Raw genomic sequence first — 7,894 nt, 5'->3', positions numbered from 1 at the left:
TAAGAGAAATCATACTCTAGATTGTTGAAGACTTCTAATTAAATTAGTTAGCACTATTAAAAATGAAGTATGTAATTTTTTTTAGTCTGAGAGAGTGTGATTGTAATTAAGTAACTGTGCACACACACACGGAGGGGAGAGATTAAAACTTGAATTTTTTTAAACTCATCATACTGTATAAATTTACTTCATACAGGATAATTTATTCATTTATTTTCCCAGATGAGCAGTCAGACGAACAGAAACAAAAATTTTTCTAAGTATAAATTATACTATATGAACACAATTTATATATTCCTTGATGAGTACAAAATAGATAGGTTTCTGGTCACGTAAAATAATTTTCTAAGTATGAATTATACTGTACGAACACAGTTCATACATGCCTTCCAGAATACAAAATGGATGGTTTCTTGAACACATAAAAAGAATTTGTCTAATTATGGATCATACTATACGAACACCATTTGTACATGCCTTATAGATTACAAAATGGACGGGTTCTAGGTTGCATAAAAATAATTTCTCTAAGTATGGATCGTACTGTACGAATATAGTTTGTACATGCATTCTAGAGTATGAAATTGTGAGGTCCATTTTAATCCCAACCTTTCATCCTTACGAACTTGATATTTTTCATAACTGATCGTATCATACAATGTCATCATCGTATGTACGCTGATCAGAGTATGAAATTGTGGGGTCTCTCTTCATCCAAACTAAGATGAAAATTTTTCTATCTGTTTATCCTGGACGAACTTGGTTTGTACCGGACGATAATTATGTCTGAAATGATTTCGTATTGATTTACAATAGGTTCATATGCAACAATTTTTGAACTATTTGTACGTACAAAATTCGATCTTACTGTACGATTGTGTATGCTCAAAATTAAAATTTTTAATTTTCTAGATGGTTTTTTATGTCTTTAGAATAAAAAGTCCACAAAACCTAACTTGAAATAGTCTTGTCTTCATGATTATTCAAGGTCAATTAAAGGAGAGAGTGTTTGAAAGAGAATTCTTGCTAGTGGAGTATAAAGGGTTCACAATGTTACTCAAAGATAAGGATCTCTGTGTGATTTATGTTTTTCACTCTTCCTCTTATTTTTCTAGATTGCTCGTGAGAAGATCTTTGAAGAAGATCCAGTTCTCTGCCGACACTTGGAGAGTGTGCACAGTCGACTGTTCTCTACCAACACTTGGAAAGTATGAAAGGATGATGGTTCTCTGACGACACTTGGAGAGTGTGAAGGATGATGGTTCTCTATAGCACCTTGAATTGGTGGAAGAGAGTTTTGTAAAGGCTTCTCCGCCTTGCTGTGGGGACAAAATTAGATACACTTTTTGTAATAGTGCAATACGTGATGAGGGATTCTTCAGGGAGTGGTTGTAGGTTATGTTTGACCGAACCACTCTAAATCTTTATGTCATTTAAATTTCCACATTTTATTTACTGCAAGTTTTTATTCTATGGTTAAAAATTATCAATTAACTTGCTACTAATCCTTAAAGGTTTTCAATTTTTAAAATATAAGAGTAATTTTTTAAAATTACCAATTCACCCCCCTCTTAGTTAGCCTTGACACATTAGCTTAGGTTTAACAACCTAATCAAGAATCAATAAGTAGTATCAGAGCTTTGTTTCAAAACTATAAGTTTAGACTACTTTTTAGAAAATGAGCATGGTTACTTTCGGAAACAAAACACACGTGAAGGGTACTCGATCATAAGACCTATGTTATTTAATAATATCCCTTTCGATTTTTAAAAAACACGCATGTCAAAGTTCTTATAGTCACTAGATTATCGTGTATGGATCTTAGTTTAAGAAGGATATATAAAACCAACTAGACTAGTTAATGGTATTATAGTTGAAACACCCTTTATAGATTGGACTGTAAAAGAATGTGACTTAGCACAACTTAATGCAAAATATTTAAACAGTTTCTTTTGTGCACTTCAGTCAGAAGACTACATGCGGGTTTTCACTTGCAAAAGTGGAAATGATATATGTGATAGACTTTGTATTACTTACAAAGGGACAAATGAAGTAAAGAAATCTGGACTAAATATCTTGTAACATGATTATGAATTGCTTCACTTGAAACTAAATAAATCCATTTCTAAAATGTATACAAGATTTATTCAAATTAATAAAATTGGATAGGGAACTAATGAATGCTGAAATGGTTAATAAAATTCTTCGTTGTTTGTCTTCTGTATTTGATACTAAAATAATTGCTATTACAGAGTCTAAAGATTTGAATGTTTACTATATTGATAATCTTCTTGGTTCACTAATTTCCTACGAGCAAGGAGTGAGTCAAACGAAGATTGATGCAGGTGAACAGTGAAAGGAGAAGAATATTGCATTGAAAGTGGAGGAGTCGGAGAGTGATCTATCATAACCTGAGGATGAGGATGACATTACTTTAATTACTAGACAAATTAGAACTTTTTTAAATAGGGAGCAAAAGAGACGCCAATAGTGAAATAGAGTTAAGTTTAATAAGAATATTAAGGGTTCTAATGATGTGATTTTCTATGAATGTATGAAACCTGGACACATAAAATTAGATTGCCCAAACCTAAAAGCCACTCGTAATAAGGAGAAGGTAGAGGAGAAATCAAATGTGAAGAAGGGAAAGAAATGATTCCAAATAGCTTTTCGGGCGGACTCAACTTCGGATTCATCAGAAATAAAAAGGAGAAAGTTACTAACTTGTTCTTAATGGCCGATAATCTTGAACAACTAGATCAAGAAGAGGTATGTGACTTAACCTATAATAAATTATTAGAAGTTTCTAAAATTATTCATGATGCATATAGAAATAGGTTCGTATGCAACAATTTTTGAATTATTCGTACATACAAAATTTGATCGTACTGTACGATCGTGTATGCTCAAAATTAAAATTTTTAGTTTTTTGGACGATTTTTTGTGTCTTGAGTATAAAAAGTCCACTAAAACCGATGTGAAATAGTCTTATGTTTATGATTTTTCAAGGGAAATTGAAGAAAGGAGTGTTTAAAAAAGATTTCTTGCTAGTAGAGTTTGAAGGGTTCATAAGGTTACTCAAAGGTAAGGATCTCTGTGTGATTTATGTTTTTCACTCTTCCTCTTGTCTTTCTAGATTCCTCATGAGAAGATCTTTAAAGTTGATCTGATTTTCTACTAACACTTGGAGAGTGTGAACAGCCGATGGTTCTCTACCAACAATTGAAAAATGTGAAAGGATAACCATTCTCTGACTACACTTGGAGAGTGTGAAAGGATGACGGTTCTCTACTGCACTGGGAATTAGTGAAAGATAGTTTTGTAAAGGCTTCTCCACCATGCTGTGGGGGCAAAAGGAGAGACACTTTTAGTAATAGTGCAATACTTGAAGAGGGAGTCTTCAGGAAGTGCATATAGGTCGTGTTTAACCAAACCACTATAAATCTTTATGTCATTTAAATTTACACATTTTATTTATTACAATTTTTTATTCTGTGGATGAAAATTTTGTTTTCAAAAAATATCAATTAACTTGTTACGAATCTTTAAAGGTTTTCAATTTTAAAATCCAAGAGTAATTTTTAAAATTACTAATTCCCCCCCCCCCCCCTCCTCCTCTTGGTTAGCCTTGGGATATTAGCATAGGTTTAACAACCTAATCAAGATTCAACAAATTTAATCCAAATCCTAATGAAAGAATTTTTTTTGGATATTTTAGTGTTACAAAGTATTTTAGAGCTTTTAACAAGTGAATTTTAGTAGTTGAGGAATCCACACATGTTGTGTTTGATAAATCTGGTATTTTGGAAGAGCTAAGGTGGGAAGATTATCATATTAAATATATCCCAAGAAATTGATAAGATTAATTTGGAATAGAATGTTGGATTAAAAAATTGTTTACCTAGAGAATGGAGATTTTCTAAAAATCATCCTAAGGAATTAATTTTAGGTGAACCTAGTAAGGGTATTAGGACTAGGCTTGGACTTAGCAAAGAGTTAACTATTCTTCCTTTATATCGATGATTGAACCCACTAATATAAATCAAGCACTTTCAGATTAATTTAGAATTTTGGCCATGCAAGAAGAGTTGAATCAATTTATAAGAAATGATGTTTAAGAAATGATTGAAAGGCCTAAGGATCAAAATGTTGTTGGAACTAAGTGGGTGTTCAAAAATAAAATGAATGATTCAGAAGTTGTGATTAAAAATAAGGCAAGATTGGTGGCCAATGGGTATAATTTAATAGAAGAGAATGATTTTAAAGAAACATTTTCCCCTTTAACCACATTTGAAGCAATTAGAGTTTTATTAGCCTTTTCCTATTTTAAAGGTTTTAAATTATTTAAAATGGATGTTAAGAGTGCCTTTCTTAATGGAGTAATATAAGAGGATATTTATGTTGAGAAAGGTCCATGGTTTGAAAATTCTAAATTTTCTAATTATGTGTTTAAAAAGAAAAATGTATTGTATGGATCGAAACAGGCACCTAGGGCTTGGTATGAGAGGATAAGAACTTTCCTATTAGAGAGATCATTTGTGAAAGGAAGTATGAATAACACTCTCTTTTTGAAAAGGATAGGAGATGACAAATTCATTATTCAAATATATGTTGATGATGTCTTGTTTGGATTTATAAATAAAAATCTTTGTGATGGTTTTTAAAAAATAATGAGTAGTGAATTTGAGATGAGTTTGATTGGAGATTTAAGTTATTTTCTTGGTTTTAGCATAAAGCAAAATGATGAAGGAACTTTTTTTTGTCAATCAAAGTATATTAAGAACATTCTCAAGAAATATGAAATGGATAATATTAAATCAGTGATAACACTAATGAGTTCTTCAGTGTAGTTAGATAAGGATCCTAAGAAAAAAAAATATGATTAATAGAAATTTAGAGGAATAATTAGATCGTTTCTTTGCTTGATTACTAGAAGACAAGATATAATATTCAATGTTTATTTGCAGATGCCCTAATTAGGGTTTCTGATTTTGAACAGATCATCCCGGCTGATATAAATATCGTCCAGGACGATGTTACCAAAAACAGTAAACACTAAGGAACAGTTAGAAACTCTTATACGTTACAAAGCATCAGGAGCCATAATAAATACAATAGACTCAAGAAAGGAAAAAGGGTACAAACTGACTCAGACCTAATCTACCCAATCTTGAGCTGGTTCCAAAAAGATTAAATACTTAGGATATTTAATCTGATCCAAAGGAATCACATTTTATAGAAGTTACAAGAATTTTGATATATCTTTTTGGAACTCAAAACTTAAGGATTTGATATCCTAAGCACAGCTCTTCTTTTGAACTAATTGAATATTCTAATTTAGATTTTGCAGGATGTAGGGTTGATTGAAAAAAGTATATATAAAACTTATCAATTCATAGGAAACTCTTTAGTTTCTTGGTACAGTAGGAAACATAATTCAATAGCCCTATCTAATACTGAAGAAGAATACAATGTCGTTGGTAGTTGTGTGTCACAAGTTCTTTGGTTAAAACAAAAATTGATTGACTTAGGATTTTCTATTGGCATAATTCCAACTTTTTATGATAATACTAGTCACATATGCAATTCAAAAATCCTATTTAACATTCAAGAACCAAGTATATAGATATAAGGCATCACTTCATTAGATATCATGTAGCTAAGGGAGAAATTGAATTATATCATATTGCTATGGAGAATCAACTTGCAGACATTTTCATAAAACCACTGGCTTTTGATACATTTAGCACTTTAAGGATCAGATTAGGTGTGATTGATCCTAATGCTTAAATTAAAATTCTGTAAACTTGATTTATTATGTAATTATATATTTGTTTATTTTCTTAAGTTTATTGTAAGAGTTTGTTGTTTATTTTTTTGATTTTATTGGTTTGTTTGTTTCTTGATTGTTTTCTTTTTTGTTAGTTTTGTGATTGTTTTGTTTTTTATTTTACTGGAAGCATGACATTTTGTTTGAAGAGGTTTTCTATTTATCATGTCTTATTTTTTAAGTGTTCTTTTTGTATTGTCTAACATTTTTTATACTATACAAATTATGTAGCATATACATGATAGGTTTCTTAGTTGAGGGCATGAAACTTAGAATTTCATAGGGTTTCGTACTATATGATGACATCATCATATAGTATGATATGTGTTGTTTTGACAATATGTTGGAGATGATTTTTTAGATAATATCAATTATCTATTATAGATCGTATGCACAAAATTGCATTTCATATGTATGATCCTATTATCAGTTCTTGTGGTGGACAAACCTAACCGTTATAAAATGATCTTTAATATTCTGATCATTCCAAAAAAATATGTGTTTGTCTGTACGATCTAATGGTAAAATAGCTTGTATAAAAGGATGCCTCATAAATGGTGTTTTATGAAAAGTCGTTTCATGTTTTGTTGTATCTGTTCATATGTACAAAATTATTTTCGTACATACAATATAAATTTTGTAATGTATGATATGTCATTTTTCTTTAAATAGAAGGGTCCATGGATAAGTTTTTTCATCACTTTCTCATATGTTCCAAACCTTCTTGAGTCCTAATCTTAGAAATGGCAAGTAGTAGAAAATGACCTCGCATCTCTAGGGAATAATCGTCTATATCCAGTACGGATGACACTTTTTTGTCCAAAAGGAATGAGGATGTTTTCTATAGGTATTTTGCTGCAAAAATTACCCCTTCCCAACTTCTCATTCAGAATGATATATGTTGAGATAGTTGCTACTTAATTCATGATTGATGATACTCTTGCAACTTGTTTATTTTTTATGATTCCAAATATTATTGCTTTAATTATTATTTCTCCTATTATATTTTTGAAGGATTATTTATCTCTTGTATGTACTAACATTTCAAGAAAATTATACTTCAGATTGTTGAAGACTTCAAATCAGATTAGTTTAGGGTTTATGTTCCAAACCTTCTTGAGTCCTAATCTTAGAAATGGCAAGTAGTAGAAAATTACCTCGCATCTCTAGGGGATCATCCTCTATATCCAGTACACACTTTTTTGTCCAAAAGGAATGAGGATGTTTTCAATAGGTATTTTGCTGCAAAAATTACCCCTTCCCAACTTCTCATTCAGAATGATATATGTTGAGATAGTTGCTACTTAATTCATGATTGATGATACTCTTACAACTTGTTTATTTTTTATGATTCCAAATATTATTGAATTAATTATTATTTCTCCTATTATGTTTTTGAAGAATTATTTTTCTCATGTATGTACTAACATTTCAAGAAAATTATACTTCAGATTGTTGAAGACTTCAAATCAGATCAATTTAGGGTTTAATTGTAAATGAAATCTATTTTTTCATTTTTTTTAATCTGAGAGAGTGTGATTGTAATTGAGTAACTAAGCACACACACATTGAAGGAGAGTTTTGTTAAGATAGTTGCTATTTGCATGCTTTATATTTTTGCAACTTATGAAGTTTTGATGATTCCAAATATTATTGTTCAAATGTGTAGTTATCTCCTAAAATTTTTTAGAAGAATTGTATTTGCTCTTGTGTGTACTGACATTTCAGGAAAAATGAACTCCAGACTACGAAGACTTCAAATTAAATTCAGCATGCGATATTTTGTATAATTTGAAGCTTGCACTTTTCTTAGAAATCAAATTGAAAGGGAGTGATTGTATTTTGAGTGAATAAAAATATACACACACATAAGGAGATCATATAAAATTTATACTGATCGTACAGGACGATTTCCAGTTCGTACTGGACGATCAGACAGTTATCTCCTATAGAGCATATGGAACGAATAGGAACTTGCTCGAAAAATTTTTCTAAGTCCTATTCGTCCAGGATAAAATAAATTATCGTCCAGGACGATTGGCTCTCTGGAAAATTTTCGTCCAG

This window comes from Dendrobium catenatum, unplaced genomic scaffold (genome assembly GCF_001605985.2).
Source record: "Dendrobium catenatum unplaced genomic scaffold, ASM160598v2 original_scaffold_268775, whole genome shotgun sequence".
In the NCBI taxonomy this organism is placed as follows: domain Eukaryota; kingdom Viridiplantae; phylum Streptophyta; class Magnoliopsida; order Asparagales; family Orchidaceae; genus Dendrobium; species Dendrobium catenatum.
The sequence above is the reverse complement of the archived record's forward strand: the minus strand, read 5'-3'. Positions refer to the sequence as shown.